The sequence below is a fragment of the Phocoena phocoena genome, chromosome 14, assembly GCF_963924675.1.
Source record: "Phocoena phocoena chromosome 14, mPhoPho1.1, whole genome shotgun sequence".
NCBI lineage: Eukaryota > Metazoa > Chordata > Mammalia > Artiodactyla > Phocoenidae > Phocoena > Phocoena phocoena.
In genome coordinates this window covers 51,773,220-51,793,788 of record NC_089232.1, presented here as the reverse complement: position 1 = coordinate 51,793,788, position 20,569 = coordinate 51,773,220, and the positions used below count along the sequence as shown (strand labels likewise).

At 39.6% G+C, this 20,569-nt stretch overlaps 1 protein-coding gene across 2 annotated transcripts in view; it reads left to right on the top strand.

The window, feature by feature from the left end:
* Nucleotides 1–1,017: 1,017 nt before the first annotated feature.
* SOCS5 (suppressor of cytokine signaling 5) overlaps nucleotides 1,018–20,569 on the top strand; it is a 58,808-nt gene continuing 39,256 nt past the window's right edge. Inside the window, exon 1 of one of the 2 annotated variants that reach the window (XM_065891145.1) lies at nucleotides 1,018–1,232. The gene's annotated coding sequence lies outside the window, so the exon portion shown is untranslated. Of the gene's footprint in view, nucleotides 1,233–1,351; nucleotides 1,521–20,569 lie in introns of those variants that run through there. The other variant, XM_065891146.1, reaches the window with a different exon arrangement.

The following is a 20,569-nucleotide window of genomic DNA, read 5'->3' as shown; positions in this document are numbered from 1 at the left end:
GCACCAACTGAGGATCAGATCCTGGGACTCTCTTAAAAAGCCAACACAGAACCGATTTATAAAGGTTAACTGAAGAGAAATACAATCTGAGGGTTTATGGTCTTAGGTAAACTGGGGTGAGGGGTACGTTGGGGAGGAGGAAAAGGATGTAGTCCATAGAATCAACTGCAAAAGAGATCACATAAGAACGAAAAAGTGATCCTTGAACTCGATCATATGGATGTCACTGGTAGCCTTAAGAGAAGCACTTTCAGTGGGTTAGTAAGGAGTATAATTTAGCCTGTACTGGAAGCATGAATTGAAATAAGGATGAGAACTAGACAGGGTCTCATAGTCAACTTTGTTTTGTTCTGTCTGGAGGCGTTGTAATACGATCAGGGGTATGTCTAACACAGAAGTGTTGGGTAAATTTGTGAATGACGACAAGGCTTCTATAAGGCCAGATGGCCTGTCCTGGCGTCTGCACAATGCCTCAACTACGCTTTTATTCTTTCAGCCATTTCTAGGGCGGGGGCCCTTCCATACAAAGTGCAAGCAAAAAGTGGGAGACACTCCTCCATCTGATCATTGAGTCACGTTTGTGACAGCTGGGAGTGGGGATGGGAATGCTTGAATTAAACGAAGTGCCCAGGTTCCCATGGATCTTGGAATTTAGGAACAGGGAGGCTCCATGCTGGAGGGAGCTAGGGAGACTCATTCACAGTTTCCGACCGGGCACTCACGCCCTCCATTCAACATTTTTCCTTTCCTTTTCCCTAACAGAGTTGAAACCAGGGACAAAGCTTTCCTGCTTCTCCCACCTCAAGGTTGACCTTCCGCCCCCAAGCCCACCTCTGGACCTTCTCCGACCACGTGACCCTCTTCAGCCCCCGTGACTCGCCGCTGCCAACCCCTCCCCTCCGGCCGCAGCCCGCCTTATCCCGCCTCTCAAGCCCACGTGACCCCCTCTCTCCCACCTGACTGGCTCCTCCCTTTCCCCCGGGCCGGACCCGGCCGCCGTCGCAGCAGCCCGACTCCAAAATGGCAGCCGCGCACGGCGCGCACCCGAGCGGCCGGACCTCCCTGACTCCCGGGCCTCCCCGCTCTCGCTCCCTGCCTCCCTCCTTCGGCCCTCACCTACACGCCTTCGGATTGGCCGTTAGGAATCCCGCCCCTCCAGAGCCCCGTCTTCTATTGGTCAAGGTAGGCTGCCCTTCAGAGAGGCGTGCCCCCGCCGCCCCCCGCCCCAGGAGGTATTTTCCATTCCGGTGGGGGTTGGGGGGAGGGGGGAGGGGAAAAGGGTGAAGAGGGGGAGGTGGCCGGGGAAAGGGGTGGGGGCTTGGCGGGGGCATCCGGCGGAGCTGGGGTCCCCGGACTCCGTCCGGAGAAAGCGAGACTGCGCCCGCTCGGGCAGTCGGAGGGAACTGGACGGGACCGGCGGGCGGGCGGGCGGACTCGCCCTCTCGGTGACTGCGCCGTCCGGGCCCGTCCTGCCTGGCCGCAGGTGCCCCTGGATGAGGCCGCCCCGCGCGCCCAGACCGGTGAGTGTCCCCGGTGGCCCGGCCCTTGAGTGCTCCCTGGCCCCCGCACAGCCGTTAGCGGCCGCCTCTTCGGCCCCCGGTGCTCGCGCCCGGCGCAGTCCGCCTCCGGCCGGCGCCTCCACACCCCGGGCGGAGGCAGCGCCGGCCCTCTGGCCGAGAAGAGGACGACGGGCGGGGGACGGCGGACCCGGGCCGCGAGCCCCGTGCAGACCGTGCGGCGCGTAGTGGGAGCTTGCGCTCAGTGGGCTCTTGATGCATTTCGTTGAATTGTTTTTCTGGTTGGAGGAACGTAGGGCCCCTAAGAGGAAGGGGGTCGCTCCGGGCTAGCCGGAGGGCGTTCGTGATCTGGGTCGTGGTGAATCGTGGGGGAGGTCACCGGAGACTGTGGGGCATTTGCGCGCGTTGCAGGGGAGGGGGCACCCGCCAAGTCACTTGGGGCTCTAAGGCTCCGATCCGGGGGTCCTCAAGGTCGACGAGAAGAGAGGTTCATCCGGAGACGATAGAGGGAACTGGGGAGCTTGGATGGGGGAAGTGACTGGAGCACCTCCGGAGTTTAACCCGAGGTGGAAAGGGATGCGCAGGCGGGCGCTGGAAGACCCTCTGCAACTACTTGGGGTCCTAAGATTCTTTGGTGCTGGGATTTGGGGATTCAAGCAGCTGAAGCGAAATGACTTTCTGGAGAGGGAGTTGCATTTAAAAAAGGATGCTCAGAAACAGTTTAAGCACACAACGTGCTTGGTTTTGAACTTTGAGAGGCCGGGGTATTGGAGTCACGAGGTGATTTCTGACATTTTCTTTCGGCATTCCAACCAAAAGGTGGACCTTGGCAGTTATCTTTTATTTTAAAAGGTATGTATGCGTTCGATGGTGTTTTACCAGTTACTAGTTTTGCTGGAAATTCGCAAACTGCACCTTGAAATTCTTGTAGGAGCTTCTCCATCTGCTGAAGATCCTTTCTTCAGGTCTCTCCATCCATAGCAGTGGCTTACTTCCAATTTAACGTTTAGACTGGACTGTATTATTACAGTTTGCTACTGGCTTTTATTCTAGAAGATTAATAAGTAATTCACATGCTTTCTTTCCCTTGCTTTTAATTGTTTCTTTACAAGGTCATGCAATTTTAACTTTTTAAAGTGTTGGACTGGGAAGATGTTGGTAAGCTAGCAGCTCTAGAAAGCAGTATGCAAATTTGGGAATCTTAATGTCAGATGCTTAGTTTAATTTTAATAATCGTGTATTTGCATAATGCTCTTGAGAGTTGAGAACATAGAAAATGCATACCAGGGTTGGTCCACAGAATCCACCTCTGTGGCAGCCTACGGAGGTTCTTCATGTCACTGAGAAGAGGAAGCTAAGAATTGCACAGCTAGCTTTTTAATCTTTTCTTAATCATATATGTTATCTTACTAATTCCTCACAATTTGCAAAATAAAAGCTTTTTTTTTAAAGGGAGCACTTAAACATGTATGAGAAAATTTTGTAGATTGTATTTTCCCTTTGCTGTAAAATGTAATTCGTCAGAGAAAACATATCTGCAAAAAGGTGTTAATATATTCAGTTGGCACCTTCTTAGTTATTGAATAAATAATGGATAATTAAATTTTTTCTCCCTATTGTCCTTGAATTTTACTGTCCGTCTTTAGGGAGAATGTACTGGCACACAAAATAGTAGCCTAAAATATTGAAACCTAACACCTTTTAACATTATAATAGCTTTTACATTATGCACCTTCAGACTCATCTATGGCAAACCAGTGTTCAGGAAGGCTTTCTCCTATCACCTTTGTTTAGAATGGGCTGTTTTCTCCCATTGTAAAACTAAGGGAAAATAACGCTTAATGCCTGCAAAGTAGTGGTAATAACTAAACAGAATGAGAATGGGAAGCTTGGAAAAAAGATGTATGTGTATGAGTCACATTTCTTTTAGAGCTGGAAGAGTAGACCATGGATATGATTATGTTGCAGATCAGGAGACCGAGACCCAGACCAGTGGAAGGGACTAAAATTCTAGCTAGTGACCAGCCAGGATTGGTGGGCAGGTCTCTGAACTCTAGTCCAGGGTTTTTCTACTTTATGACATTCACATTGTTTATTTCTAAAGCATTCTAGTGCCAACTGTAAGTGGTTTTAGGATTATGGGTGATGTTGTTCCCTTCCAAGGATGGGGAAGTTTGGGTTGACTACTTTTATGCATGAAATGACATAAAGCAAGATGAGCTTTTATTGCACAGTTAAAAACAGTATGCTGCAGTGTTAGTGGAAGTGCTGATGTTCCCCTCTCATTGGGAAGAGACAGACTGTCATCTAGATTGAAGTATTAGATGAACTTCTTAGAGTAGGCTAGTGTGCTTTAAATTTTATGCTAAAAATTAATTGCTTAAAAATTTCTCAGAATTCAAAAGGCTCTAGTATTTTCAAGATAAATTATACAAAAATTATTATTTTAAGGAAGTGTGGGGGTTTTGTTATGTTAAAAGGGATTTTGGTACCTTTGCAAAGAGCAGTAGTAGAATTACATGGTACTTATGAAAACATGATTTTGATCATAGTTGTAGGAAAGACTGGATTTGTATAATTAAAGTTATGATCCTTGGCAAGTTATTTAACCATTATGTACCTAAGTTTCCTCACATGTAAAGTGAGGTTAATAAAAGTACCCACCTCAATAGGGTATTGGTGAGGATTAAAAGTGTTTCCTTAGCACAGAGAAAGGGTGCAACAAATATTAGACATTATTTGTCATGTTCATTAGGTATGTACAGGTACTTGTATGCTTATTTGTTTCCTTGCTGTTAACGAAGTCACTTTGTGGCTACAGAAAATTCCCAGATAAATACATGATCAGTATTTATCATATTTATTTTATAAATAACAGTCTGCTTTAAGGGGCACTTAGTGCAAATGATGCCCTCATTTATTATTTTTTTTTAGTCCTTACTCTGCTCACCTTGGACCTTGAATTAGGTGTACCTATCAAGGTAGAGTGAAGGTGGCTATTTTTCTGAATGTCATTGGGAGACCCTGTTGCAGTTTCATTATTCTAGAATTAAAATGTTAATAATTGATTTGCAGATATTCTACTGAAAATACAGTGAGTTCTGGAGTCCTACTGGCTAAACTTAGCTGAGGAAACCAGGGCTTTATAAGGTCTATTATTATTTGCAAACCCCTTCTCCCAGTGGAACCTTGAGAAAATCACTGAACCTTGTTTTCTGTTAAATGAATATTTTGATGACTTCATTCATTAAACTGTTAGGTTTTAGTGATAAAATTTGCTTAGCTCCAATTTTGTAACGTTTCGTTCTTTTTGATTTGCTATAGTCCAGGCCTAGTTAGTCTCAAGAACATGTGGTTTAGCAAATGTGCTTTATGGTGACAGTGGTGAATTTCTTCTCCTGGATATTCTGGAGTTCTTCCTTATCAGGTTCTGCAGTTGATTTTATAGCAGCTCGTCTTCCGTTTACGGTCCTCTTAACTTTTATTCAACCACGTTTTTGTGGTCTTTCCTTCTCACACATCTTTACCATCTGTACCTCCACGTAGCTTCTTACCAGCTGTCACACATGAGCTTACTTTTTTTTAGACCTCTTTTTTTTTAACATTAATTTCAGTTATTTTTAAAATGTATATCACATAATATTTAAAAATTGCCCTTATTTTTAGAGTTTCATTGAATTGAGCCCATTTTACAGGTTTGAGATTAAAATCAGAAACAGGTTATAGCTCAAAAGCATCTTTATTATGGCAGTAGTTGCTTTTTCCTATTTTGTTTTAGATCTCAGGCAGGCATTCTGTTGGTGGTACTTCAGATGATAAATACGTCCCTTTACTCTGAAGTAATGCTAACCAGCAGAGCTAAGAGAGTTACATGGCGCCATCAAAAGCTTCCAGTCATTTTTTTTCTTTCATTGATACAGAATTTTAATGTTTGAGAGTGACCAGCTCCTAATCTTCTTCTGATAAATTATTTTAATAAAGATTATGAAATTATTACAATTTGTTGGCCATTTTTGGCCTCATGACATGCTTTTAGGAATTCTGTAGAACTTAGACATGCAGACCTTTTCTTCACGTCTATTGCATAATCTAATTACATGAATAAAATATTTAATTAAATGTGATTTCAAAAGATACTGTAAATATCATGCTATAATAAAAACAACCAACCGTTGCTCAGTTTTTCATTAAGTTGATTTTCTTTATATATTTGAAAATAATAAACACATATATATGGAGTCTAAAAAAAATGGTTCTGAAGAACCTAGGGGCAGGACAGGAATGAAGACGCAGACATAGAGAATGGACTTGAGGACACGGGGAGGGGGAAGGGTAAGCTGGGACAAAGTGAGAGAGTGGCATGGACATATGTACGCTACCAAATGTAAAATAGCTAGTGGGAAGCAGCCGCATAGCACAGGGAGATCAGCTCCGTGCTTTGTGACCACCTAGAGGGGTGGGATAGGGAGGGTGGGAGGGAGGGAGATGCAAGAGGGAGGAGATATGGGGATATATGTATATATGTAGCTGATTCACTTTGTTATAAAGCAGAAAGTAACACACCATTGTAAAGCAATTATACTCCAATAAAGATGCTAAAAAAAAATTATGGCTTATGAATTGCCTGTTAGTCATATTGAAAATTCATGGGTACATGGACTGAGTAGATACAGACCATGCAAACTACTTTCTTAGCTTCAATGTAGATGTTAGAGAGTGAGAGTTAGAGATGTTAGAGAGTGAGATAGTCTAAATTATATTTAGAGGCTGAGTTGTGACCCAGGAAGGGGATCCAGAAGTCATGGAGATAACTTCCTTGAAGGCATTTATTGTAGTTACTGGCTGGCTACAAAGTCCTAGGAAGAACATGTTGAGTGTTGTGGGACATGGTTCTGAAAACAAGAATGATGCTGTACGTGAAAATAATTGTAAAAGGGGTTACCATTTTTGGACTGTTATGTTCCAGGCCAAGTGATTTGCAATCATTCTTTGATTTAATTTTCTTAACAGTTCTGAAAGGTGGGTGGCATTATCCAGTTTTATCAAAGAGGAAATTTGATTCAGGGAGGTTAAGTGACTTTCCCAAGTTGGCCAATATGTGGTACAATTGGGACTAAGGCCCTGGTCTTTTGATTGTTAACCCTAAACATTTCCGGGATATTAGGAGGCAGCTTTGAAAACTTCTAATCGTTTAATTTAGAGTTTATGAAATGTTGTTTTACTTCTTTGCTGTGGCAACTTTGGATGTCATTACCACAAGAGGTAGTATCTAGATATTTTGAGAGGATTTAGAGACATTCCTTAAATTCTTGATTGTTAAGGAAATCTAGGGATGTTTTGGTGTACAGTCTTAAACGCAGTGCTGGCTGCCCATAAAATGTTTCTCCTGTTGCCTTTATAAAATGCTGGATCATTAATGGGCATTAATAAGGGTAACATTAACAAAGAAAATAGTTTTCGGTGGGAAAAACTACAGAGTAGGCGTCCAGCGACCTGGGTTCTTCTACTGGTCTGAAAGACTGGTGTGAAAACATTAGGATAACATTGAAACAGCCTTAACGTTCTTGCTCTGGGAGTACGGGAAGGCCTGAGCTGTGTCTTAAGAGATGAGCAGGTGAGGAGAGGTTGTAGAGTTGTAAGCAGAGGGAGTACCAGTGTGTTAGGTGAATCACTGAGCTGTTATTTTTTGAACTGTAATTTCTTCAAATGTGAGTTAAAATATAAGAAAATATTTTACTTATAAGGGTAACTAACGTATTATATAGAAACTATTACACATATTTCGTATTTGTTGATTTTGGAATCCCCCAAAAATGAGGTTCTAAGAACCAAGTAAATGTGAAAGTGCTTTGTAAATTTTTAAGTGTTCTACCAGTAAGAGGCATAGAGGAATACTGATATTCTTGTGAAGGATGGACAAAGAGGATGCTGTGAAAACTTAGGTAGCAGGAAGAGAAAAGTACAAGAGGAGCAACAGCAGAAGTGGAGAAGAGAGGTGTTAGAAGGTGAAAGAAAGTATGTGAATAGATGGGAAGAAGATTGAGTTGTAGTTCTCTTTGTGCCTGTTGATCAAAAGGAGGGTTATAAGTCTGTAACTGAAGACTTTTAACATTAATTTATGGTAAGGAAAAAGCTTAGCAGGTAGTTGAAACATCTTATTCACTTCTCCATTTAGTCTACAGTGACCATGTTAACAAGGCTGTGAAAATAGGCTAATTGAGAGTTGGCTGTATTGTCTGATTGTTTCCTCACTTCTGTATAGGTTTAGCTAATGGCTTTAAATTGTATAAGGGTGCTCATTAAAATAAGCTGCACTGAGTTCCTGTTTATTCTAGATTTATTGAAAATAAAAGGGCATAGTGTGTTTAAGGAAAAGGGTGAGGTTTGATCTGTCAAAATGAGTGCAAAAGAAAATTAGGAAATCAGGGTAGAGCCAAAGTAGAATGGGAACAAAATGCCATAGTAGGAGTTAGGTTTTTGTGGGTTTTTTTGCTGTACACGGGCCTCTCACTGTTGTGGCCTCTCCCATTGCGGAGCACAGGCTCCGGACGTGCAGGCTCAGCGGCCATGGCTCACAGGCCCAGCCGCTCCGCGGCATGTGGCATCTTCCCGGACCAGGACACGACCCCGCGTCCCCTGCGTCGTCAGGCGGACTCTCTGCCACTGCGCCACCAGGGAAGCCTGGAGTTAGTATTTTTATTTTGTTTTATAGATGAGGAAGTGATACAAATAGTTTGGTCCTTTAAAAACTGATTATAGCTATAATGAAGAGTACAGGCTGGAGGAACAGAGATTTGAGACATTTATTCGTCAAGGAATATGTATGGCAGGGTGAGTGAATGAGGCATTTTCTGTGGCCTCTGGTAGGCAAATCACAGTCAAGGATGCCACTTAAGGCTCTGCCCTAGTTCAGGAACGAGATTATGATGGTCTGAATTAAGGAATTTGTAGCAGGGATAGAAACAAGACCACTGATTTCAGAGATATTTAGGAGTTTAAGTCCTCCAGACTTGGTTAGTGTTTGTAGGTGATAGAAGTTGAAGACGAGTCTAAGGTTCCTGACTTGGCAGGAGAATAATATGTGCAAGTTTGAGAGAAGGGGAATACTGAGTTTGCTTTCAGATAAGTAGTTACGCTCTTTAGATAAGTAATAACAAGATATCAGTTGGAAATAACGGGTCTAGCTCAGGAACATGGTTAAGTTTATAGATGTGATTTGGAAGGCATAACGTTTGTAGTTGAAAGTTTTGAAATTAGACAAGTAATGACCATAATTCCTAAATAATAATGCATGCAGAACAAAAAGTAACTGCCAGTGCTGGCCCTAAGTTCGAGAGTGTAGACGTTTTAAACTATGTATTTTAAATTTTGCCCACCTCCAGTCAAACCCCCACCGCATAGCTTTATAAAGAATATATAGAAATATTTGCTGCCAGAAATATTTTAGTGTCCTTGAAATAGTGTACCGCATCCTGTCTGGCCATCAGCATAACAGGGAATTTGTAGACAAATGCACTTCCTTATTCTTCACTTTAGTCTCTTTGGAATTCTCTTTGCTTCCTTGAGCTGGTGAGGTAGTCTGAACAGATTTTGAAGCCTGAAGGCTTTTTTCACCTTCTTTAAAATCTAGCCCAGATCAGCCCTATTCAGCCATCTCTTTGCCTCTTTCTCTCCTACTCCTACAGCCCTATGGAGCTCAAGGCTCTGGCAAATAAAATGGCACTCCAGGAAAGAAAAGTAAAAACAGCACAAGAGAAAGAACCTTGAAGAGGACTGTAATCTTTTCAGTTCTTCCCCAAAGGTTCTACTCTCTAAGCCAGGGGATGGAGTTGGTGAGTCATTAAGAAGTGATGTCCAAATTCAGTAAAATAAATACATCTATTGGGAGCAAGGTCTTCAAGTGCTGAGGGAATTTGGAAAGAATCTGAGGTGGTTTAGCACTTAGTGGAAAAGATGAGTTTTTGGTTCAGTTTTAAAGGAGGTAGAAAGACAAGGCTGTGCAGCAAAAGGTAACAATAACATTATTAAAGAGGGAGGGAAAACAGTATGTACCAAGGAAGTAGAAATTAAGAAAAAACAAAGGAACTGGCGAACAGGACTCTTTATCTAAAATGCATGGTTTGGGATGGAGTTAATGAGAAATTAGGGTTTTGTTAAATGATTGAAGACTAAAATTTGGAGTTAGTACTCCTTGAACACAGAGTAGAAAATTGAACATGAACAGAAGAGTATTGTAACATGATTTAAATAGCAATTAAGCAATTATGGAAGATGACAACTGTTATATATAGGTTATGATGTATATGGCACTGATTAATTTATATACCACCCAAATCCCTTATATTTTCTTTTTGTTTTCTTATTATGTACTTCTATACCCGTAGTTATCAAACTTTCCTGGGCATAAAGATTATATGAAGCTCTTGTTTGAAATATAGATTCATCCATGTTACATGTAACAAGTGTTTAGCTCCTTTCAGTTGCTGACTAGTGTTCCATTGTATGGATATACTGTAGTTTGTTTATTATTATTGTGGAAAGGGTTGTTCTAGTTTTCAACTGTTATGAGGAAAGCTGCTATGAACATTCTTGTATAGGCTTTTTGTGACGCATGTATTCTTTACTTGTGGGTGAATACCTAGAAGTGGAATTGCTGGGTATATGGGATAGGTGTGTTTAACATGAGAAATTAACAGAACAGTTTCCAATGTGGGTTTACCATTTTACACTCCTACCAGCAGTGTTCCCTCTTCCTTTCTTTTAGGGAGGAGTTCGGGTGCAATTGATGTTCTTCCTTAAATGTTTGTAGACTTCACCAGTGAAGCCATCTGGACCTGGAGTTTTCTTCGTGGAAAGGTTCTTAATTAAGGATTCAGTTTTTAAAAGAATAGGTCTAAGACTGCTCAGATTTTCTGTTTCTTTTTGTGTCTGTTTTGGTAATTTGTGTCTTTCAAGGAATTTGTCCACTTCATCTAACTTGTCAAATTTATCAGCTTGAAAATAAATTATATATTTTATGAAACAGTATTTCCTTTTAATGTGAGTAGGATATGTACTGATGTTCCCTTTTATTCCTGGATATTGGATTCATTTTCTCCTTTTCCCTCCTGATTAGTGTAGCTAGGGGTTATCAATTTCATCAGTCCTTTCATATAATCAACTTTTGGTTTTGTTGATTTTCTCTCTGGTTTATCTGTTTTCTATTTCATGATTTGAGCTCTTTTACTAATTCCTTACTTTCTCCATACTTGGGTTTAATTTGTTCTCCTTTTTCTAGCTTTTAAGGTGAAAGCTTAGGTCATTGATTTTTAATTTTTTTAAAAAATTATCAACACTTAAAGCTTATACATTTTCATTATCATTATATTCAAAATAGTTCCTAATTTCTCTTATAATTTTTCTTTGATTCATGGGTTGTTTCGAAGAGTTTTGCCAAATAATTTCCCAATATTTGGAATTTTCCAGGTGTTTTGTTACTGTGTTTTCATTTAATGCCATTGTGATCAGAGAACAAACTCTTAATAATTTCAATCCATTTAAGCTTTTTTTATTGTTTTATGGCCCAACACATGGTATATCTTGCTGAATGTTCAATGTGTACTTGAGAAGAATGTATATTCTCCTGTTGCTGGGTGGAATGCTCTCTAAATGTCAGTTAGGTTAGGTTGGTCTTTGTATATCTTCTATATTAGGTTAGGTTGGTCTTTGTATATCTTCTGTATTTTTACTAATTTTCTGCCTGCTTGTTCTATCAATTACTGAGAGAGCAGAGTTGAAGTTTTCACCTACAATTTTGGATTTCTCTGTTTCTCTTTTCAGTTCTATCAGATTTTGTTTCATGTTTCAAGCACTGTTAGAGCACTGTTAGGTGCATGCACATTTAGGATTGTTAAGTCTTGTTAATGAATTGGTCCCCATGTCATCATGAAATGTCCCTTTTTATTCCTCGTAATTTCCCTTGTTCTGAAGTCTCTGTGTCCTTTTGATTTTGCATGGTATATCTTCTTCCATCCTTTTACTTTTTACCTATCTGTATCGTTATATTTAAAGTGGGTTTCTTGTAAACAGCATGTAGTTGGGTCTTGCTTTTTTATCCAGTCTGACAATATCTCTTTTAATTTGGTGTGTTTACCAGCAATTGGCAAACTATGGCTGGCAGACCAAACTCTACCACTTGTTTATGTAAATAAAGTTTTATTGGGACGTAGTCAGGTTCATTCATTTACGTATTGTTTGTGGTTGCTTTTGTGCTACAGGTGGCAAGGTTAAGTAGCTGGGACAGAGACCAAAGCATAAAATATTTTCTGGTTCTTTATAGAAAAAGGTTGCCTACCACTAGCTTAGACCACTTACACTTAATGGAATTAAGGTTGGATTAAAATGTACTATCTTACTATTTGTTTACTATTTGTTCTTTTTTCCTTGGTTTCCTTGTCTTCTTTTGGACGGATTATTCTTTATGGTTCCATTTTATTTTTTCTGTTGGTTTATAACATTTCTCTTAAAAAAATTTTTAGTGGTAGTCCTTCTAGTTAATTAATAACAGTCTGCCATCAAATAATATTATACCACTTCATGAGTAATGCAAGAATTGTACATAATGTTACAATTTCTCCTTCCCATGTTTTGTGCTTTTTTGTCATACATTTTGATATGTGTGTTTTAACCCTGTTGCTGATCTTTTTGCTTTTGTCAGGCAGTTACCTTTTAGAACAATTAAAAATGAGAAAAATGTCTTTCTTATTTGTCTCATTTTAATCACTTCTTTAGATCTTCATTTCTTTGTGTAGATTCAAGTTTGTGTCTAATATCATATTCCTTTTGCTTGAAAAACTTCCTTTTATATTTCTTTTAGTGCAGCTTTCTCTCTCTTTCCCTCTGTCCCCACTTTGTCTCTCATTTTGCCTTCAGTTTTGGAACTTATTGTTAGTAGTTACAGAATTGTAGGTTTTCAGGTGTTTTTTCCCCCTTTGAGCACCTTAAAATGTTTTTCTCCATCTTCTCATTTGCATAGCTTCTGACAAGAACTCTGTGGTGATTTTTCTGTTTGTTTCCCCATATGTAATATGTGTTTTCCCTTTGGCTGCTTTTATGATTTTTCTCTTTATCACTGGTTTTCAGCAACTTTATTATGATGCTCCTTGGTATGGTTTTATTTGTGTTTATTCTTGGGGTTTATTGAGCTTCTTAGATCTGTGGGTGTATTGTTTTCATCATATTTGTAAAATTTTTAGCCATCTAACTTCAAATTTTTGAATTCCCAAGTATTTTTCTCCTCAGACTCCAGTCCTGCATATGTTCATTCAGCCACTTAATATTAGTTCACAGATCACTGAAGTTCTCTCCATTTTTCTTCTAATCCCTTTTTCTTTTCTTTCAACATGAAAAGTTTGTTTCCCAGTCTTCAAGCACACTAATTTTTTTTTTGCGGTACGCGGGCCTCTCACTGTTGCGGCCTCTCCCGTTCCGGAGCACAGGCTCCGGACGCGCAGGCTCAGCGGCCATGGCTCACGGGCCCAGCCGCTCTGCGCATGTGGGATCCTCCCAGACCAGGGCACAAACCCGGGTCCCCTGCATCGGCAGGTGGACTCTCAACCACTGCGCCACCAGGGAAGCCCCAAGCACACTAATTTTAAAAAATTCTCCTTTGTCTAATATGCTGTTATACCCATCAAGTTAAATTTTTATATCAGGTGTTTTTTTTTTTTAGTTCTAGAATTACTATTGATTTAAAAAAATAACTTCCACTTCCCTGTTAAGATTTTTTCTTTTTTTTCATTATGTCCATGTTTTCCTTTAAGCCTTTGAACTCTTTTCTAATAGCTATTTTGAAGTCCTTGTATTAAAATTCTCTTTATCCCTACCACTCCTGGATCCTGATTATAGGTTACCATTTCTTATTTTTTCATACATCTGGTAATTTCTTCTGGGGTTATGGTGTTGAATATTTGCCTTGATTTTTTTTTTTTTTTTTGTCTTCCTTTCTTGAGTATTAAGTTTTATTCTGGCAGGCAGTTGCTTTGTGGATCAGATTGATCTTTTGAGTTTTGTTTTCAGGGTTTTTTGGGTTTTGGTTTTGGGCAGTTCTAGAATAGCTTTCAGTTTAGGGCTAGTTTGGGCCCATTACTGAGGCATGCCCCTTCTTGTGTCTCACTTGATTGCCCCATGTGTTCATCAAGGTTTATTCATCCCAGCTGGTGGAAACTGAATGATCCTGGCCCTGTGTGAACTCTGGAAGTTGTTAGGCTTAGAGCTCCCTGGTATTTGTTATTTTCTTGAAGTTTTTCTTTGTCTAGCCTCATAGATTTACATAATACACACACACGCAGATTGGTGTTTAGCCAGAAACTCAGGGAGACCTCTTCTGTAGATTGTTGAGCGTTTCTGTTTAGTTTCTTCCTTTATGGTAATATGCCCTGCAAATTCTAGTCGTCTCAGACTCCACAAATTCTGAGCTCTGTCACCTCAACTCAGTGAGACTGTTGGCTCTGTTTGGGTTCCCACTCCTTTTGTTGTAGTTCCAAACAGAAAGGTGGGGCAATCTTTGGGTTCACCTCATTTCTTTCCCTTTTTTCAGAGGTCATATTTCCATACTGCCTGTTACCTAGTGTCTGAAAATAATTGTTTTATGTTTTGTCTAGTTTTCTACTTGTTTGTGTCAGGAAGACAATTTTGGACTTTGTTGGTCCCTTTTGCCTTCATTTTTGAAGGGTATTTATGCTGGATGTAGAAATTTAAGTTGGCAGTTCTTTTTTTTTTTTTTTTCTTGTAGCACTTTAAAGTCATGATTTCAATATTCTCTCATTTAAGTTGTTTCTGATGAGAAGTTAGTAGCCATTCTTACCATTGTTCACTTGTAATACGTCTTTCCCCCCACCTCTGGCTGCTTTAAAGATTTTCTCTTTATCTTTGGTTTTCAGCGATTTTATTTATTCTAGGACTAGATTAGCCCTAATACCAAGGCATGGCCTTTCTGAGATCTCTATCAAATGCATGTCATGTGCATTGAGGTCTCTCTACTCTAGCTGCCAGGAATTTGAACAACTCCCAGGTAGTTGTTCAGCTCATGCTCCATAGTTGCTCTTTCCCCAGATTTTGTTTGACTCGCCACATGCAGTTTTGCCTTGTGCACATGCAGCTTAGTCCCTAGGCAAAGGATTAGAAGATCTCGCTACAGGTTTTTGAAACTTTTTCTCTCCACAGCTCCCTTCTTTCTTGTATTCTGCTCCTTAAGTTGCATGCCTTCAGTAGCCTCAGACTTGGAGCTCTATTTTCTCAACTCAGTGAAATATCTATGTTCTTTGGGGGTTCCCCTTCCCTGTGGCACAAGCAGAAAGCCAGGGTGTTCGTGAGTCTTTGTTTCCCTTCTCTCCGAAATCACAGTCCTATGCTGCCTGTTGTCCAGCATCTGAAAATTATACTTAATATATATTGCCCCGTTTGATGGGCAATATGTATAAAATACTATTTTCAGATGTTGGACAACAGTCAACATAGGACTGCCTTTCACATCAGGAGGTCATAACTGGAAATGGGAGTATAGAATTTCATTTTAATTTTTCTTCTTTTTAAAAACTTTTTTGCCTCACGGCTTGTGGGATCTTAGTTCCTGACCAGGGATTGAACCCAGGCCCTTGGCAGTGAAAGTGCAGAGTCCTAACCACTGGACCACTGGGGAATTCCCTAAAAACTTTTATAATTTTTGGTACAGTATATCATACCTTTTAGAGTATGGCTTCATTAAAAAAATAATGCCAGGGCTTCCCTGGTGGCGCAGCGGTTGGGAGTCCACCTGCCGATGCAGGGGACATGGATTCATGCCCTGGTCCGGGAAGATCCCACATGCTGCAGAGCGGCTGGGCCTGTGAGCCATGGCCGCTGAGCCTGCGCGTCCGGAGCCTGTGCAACGGGAGAGGCCACAACAGTGAGAGGCCCACGTACCGCAAAAAAAAAAAAAAAAGCCAGCTCATATTTTAATTTGCAAGCCATACAGAGAGCTACAAAGAAGAAAGTTCAAAAGAAAGAAAGAGAGAAAGCTCAATATCCCCAAACCCAGAGTTTACCATGGTTACCTTTATCATTTCAGATCTCATATTGCAAATATGCACATAGAAGAACAATTTATTTTTTAAATGGATTTATGCAGTTCATGCTATTTATAATTAAAAGCACTTAAATTTAATTAACGGGGTAAATTTATTAAACAGAAGCAACACTGGAAAAATGGCTCAACCACAGATAAGTGTTTATCTACTACAAGAGATATTTCCTAAAAGATTTTTCTCTAAGGTTGTGAAATAAGATTATGGAAAAAGCCTAAGAGGTTAGAATCATTATGTCATAGTTGGCATGCTTCAGTAGGTCTCTCATATAAAAAAGAATCACGTGTTGGCAAATACCTGCTGTTGGTAGGAGAATAAATTGGTACAAATTTCTAAATGGCTATTTTAGCTCAAGCTGCTATAACAAAATACCATAAGCTTATGGTATTATAAACAACAGGTGGCTTACAAACAACAGAATTCATTTCTTACAGTTCTGGAACCTTGAAGTACGAGATTGGGATGCCAGCATGGCTGGGTTCTGGTGAGTCCCCTCATCAGGGTTGCAGACTGCAGACTTCTTGTATCCTCAAATGGCAGAAAGAGAGCTAGCTAGCTCTCTGACTGCTTCTTATAAGGGCCCTAATCCCATTCATGAGGGCTCCATCCTTGTGGTCTAATTATCTCCCAAAGGCCCCACTTCCAAATACCATCACATTGGGGATTAGATTTCAATATATGAATTTTGGGGAGATACAAATATTCAGTCTATTACAATGGCAATTTGGCAATATTCAGAATCCTTAAAAATGTTCACATCCTTTGCCCCAAATTTCATTTTTAGGAATTTATTATAAGCAACTAAGAGATGTGTACATTATGTGTACACATGAGTGTGTGTTATTCATTTCAGTGCTATTTATAATGTTGAAAAATTAGAAGCCTGTTAAATGATTAAATTATGATACAGCCATATAACCAAATACCATAAAAACATTATAAATTATGTTTTAAAAATTTTTTGTTTAGTATACTACTAATAAAAATAATTGGCAGGTGATAAAAATCATGAGCTTTAAGATGTTTAAGGGTATAAGGTATAAGAAAATATTCAAATATAGTAAATGAAAAAAGTAAGATGATATTTTGGAGTATCTTAAAAAGAATATATTTATTTTAAAGTAGGATGTAAAATAAAATATGCTAACTTTGAGTAGTTAAATTATGGGTTATTTTTCAATTATATACTGTTTAATGTTTTTCACATTTTCTACAATAAGCATGTACTATGTTAAAATCATACAAAAAACTTAATTTTTAAAATTCTGATAAATTGAATGATTGGGAGGATGAGGGAAGAAGGATTTACGTGATTGTAGTCTTTCTCATCTTAATCATATGCCTCTTCTCCATTTTTGCAGGTTCTTTAGCTTGAACTTTATCTGTATAGATTTAGTGAAACAGGCATTTATTCTTATACTGTATACGTAATATATATCCTAAACTTTTTCTAATTTAAGGCAGTCTCCCATGTTTCACAGTTTAAAATTTTGGGTTTCTATCAAGCACTGCTTTGTACACTTGAAGAGATGTAATATTGCTTTCTTTCCCTTTTCCATTTTTTTCCAGAGCTGTTTTTTTAAGTTTTCGTCCTGCTTTCTCAGCCAGCGTTACTGCCCACCTCCTTGCAGATGTGGATGCCCTTACGTTAAAGAAAGAAGTCGTAGTCTTTAGTTTTCTTAATGAAATATTACATTTGCTGTCTCAGTCCCTAGCATCTTAGGCATATGGAGTTGGTGCTCTTCAGGAACTCACTCTAGTGACTCAGCTTCACATTTTTTGCTATATATTGAACATGTTAGAAATCCAGTGGAGAAAGTTAATATTCTAAAGAAGAGACAAAGGAATGTTGTGGTTAATGAATAAAGAAATAGACATGTCCTCCAGGGAGGTATCATTTATACCAGACCTCAGAGAATGACCTTAACTTGAATAGTCTAGTGTCTATACCTCAGCAGTTACAGATCCAGAAAACTCATTTTGGTCAGGGGAACTGATTTCATGCTAAGCAAATTTATTGAAGACTCATATGCGAAACAAAGTTAATTTCTTAATTTACATTAAGGAATAATATGAAGCCATAATATTTTGATAGCCTACATCTTCATTGTAGGGCTACATCTACCAAAGGGATGTGAACAGTCGGGGTCCAATAATCAGACTGTGTTTTCCTGAAGGCTCAGGCAGTACATTCTTCTTCGATTACCTTATTTTTAGTCTTTGTGAAGGGCTCTATAGCTGTGGGCAAATTTTTTAACCTCCCGAGTCTCAGTCATCTCATCATTAAAATTGTGATAATAACTAGCTACTTCCTAGGCTTGTTGTGAGAACTAAATAAGATAATCTATGAAAAGTGACTAACCTAGTGCCTATCAGTTGCCATTCAGTAATTGTTCAGATGATTTGTTGTCTTCTGCTTCTAGATTTGAGGTCTGGGGGTTAAGAAAGGCACTCTTGTTCTTTTCTTTCCCTTTGCAGGCATTTCTGGGAACTCTATGGGGCTAAGTGGTGTTGAGGTACTAACACTACTTGATTTACAAGAATAGTGTTCTGAGTGATAAAGTTTAACTTAATCTAGTGAAGAACTGTAGTGAATCTTTGCCTAGGTTATGTTTCACTGTGAGATCTAGCCATTTTAATATTTTGAGACTAAGGTAACAATCATTCTTTTAAGGAATTCGGTAGTGTTTGCTTTTCCAATTTGACATTTGTAAAACAGCTTGCTATTTCTTGTAAAACAAACAAGTAAATTCCAGATAACAAATATAATAAGCTGTTTTTACTCGTTGCTGACAACTTAGTAAGGTTCGTGCTCTGTAGTTAATATTTCTAATTTATTATATTCATAGATTGTAATGTTGTAAAGGACCTAATCCCTTTCCCTTTCCTTCAGATGAGCTTACTGAGGCCCAGAGAACCAGCCTGAAACTAAGCCAGACAGCTGATGCATCATAGCGGGTCCCTGGGACTGTGAGGTGCCAGTGCAGCTGGGCCCAGGACAGTGAGGCCCTTGATACAAGAGTTTGTACTCTGGAGGAGGCAAGGAGAGCGGCCAGCTCCTTCTTTTGGATGTCAGCATCCTTTCTTTCACATGGTTGTGAGAAGGCGGTATTGAATTCAAGCAGTGAGCTTGCCATAGTCCTGAGTGGCAGACATCCTAAGTGAGTCCCTTCTAGAAGGAGGCCCTGCTTGCCCCTCCTTCCTTGCTTAACCAAATCCAAATCAGAGTGAATGAACAAATGTCCTTTTTGTGTCAGGTACCACGTCTACTAATTAGGCACTGTGGAGCAGTTGGGACTTACCTGAGAGGTTTTTTTTTTTTTTTTTAATTTATTTTATTTATTTTTGGCTGCGTTGGGTCTTCGTTGCTGCACGTGGACTTTCTCTAGCTGTGTCGAGCGGGGGCTACTCTTCATTGCGGTGCACAGGCTTCTCATTGGGGTGGCTTCTGTTGTTGCAGAGCGTGGGATCTAGGCGTGCAGGCATCAGTAGTTGTGGCACACGGGCTTAGTTGCTCCACGGCATGTGGGATCTCCCCAGACCAGGGCTCGAACCCATGTCCCCTGCATTGGCAGGCGGATTCTTAACCACTGCGCCACCAGGGAAGTCCCTACCTGGGAGTTTTTAATGGCAGAGCTGAGACAGGTGTCTAGACTCCAGCACACTCTTCTTTTTGCCATATCCCTGTCCTTACATCAGATGAATTTTTTTTTCTCTTCTGAATTACTGTTTGACTTATATGGGAGACTTGTTAAAGAATATTTTGACATCTGTTTAGATTTTATTCTCTAATTGTCCTACGTAGTACTTTCTTATTTACAGTTCCGGTTTCTCATTATCTCATGGTGTGTATTCTGTCCTCAGCTAAATCCTTGTGGACCTATACCGTTTTGATCTCTTTCCTGTGACCCTCAGGGCTTGGAATATTTTAAGCATTCAGTAAATTGTTGATCAATAAGTAAATATTTGTTATCAGTTTTTTAATTGCACCAGACTTTACATTTTAACATACTTTCAACTAGAGAAGGATCTGGATTTGCTACTTAAAGCTTGTAATCTCAGAAGATTTAAGATTGAAAATAGTTATAAAAGTGCTGTTGTCATTTGAAAGAAACTGAGTGCTCTCACAGATAACTAACTTCACATGCTTTAAGATCTAGGAAAAGTTAGGGACGGTGAGGTTGGTCACGTATTTAAATAAATGACTTGTGGTCATCCGGTGTGTTTTTGTTTTTTAAAATCACAATCTAACTTTTTTGGCAGCCATCAAAAAATATGTATGGTTATAGAGAATAGCTGTCTTGAATTATAATCCTCTGTGTGTTTTGGTGGACTAATTTGCTATGGGTTTATTTCTTGAGAAGAAAAAAAAAATTTCATGTCTCCTTAGGTTAGTTTACAGAGGGATGCAGGTATGACCAGTCTTAGCACGTGGTCCCAGTCAGCAGTCTTTCTTTTCCCCCCAGCTTTATTGAGGTATAATTGGTAAGTAAAAATTATACATACTTAAGGGATACAGTGTGACGATATGATACACATATACATTGTGAAATAATTACTGCAATCAAGCTAATTTATATATCCATCATCTCACATAGTTACCCTCTTTTGCGGGGGGGCTGAAAACATTCAGGATCTACCCTTTTTGCAGATTTCAAGTATACGATACAGTAGTATTAACTGTAGTCACCATGCCATACATTAGATCCCCATAAATTATTCATCTTATAACTGAAAGTTTGTGCCCTTTGACCAACATCTCCCTATTTCCCCCACCCCCAGGCCCCTGGCAATCACCATTCTACTGTTTTTATATATCTCACCTTTTCTTTATCCATCCTGTCAGCATTCTTAAAAGTGTGTGTTTTTTATATCAAGGAGAATCAGATGAGAAAGATCTGGATAAACCATTGTAAATCTATAATTGCTATTAGAAAAAATAAGGGACAT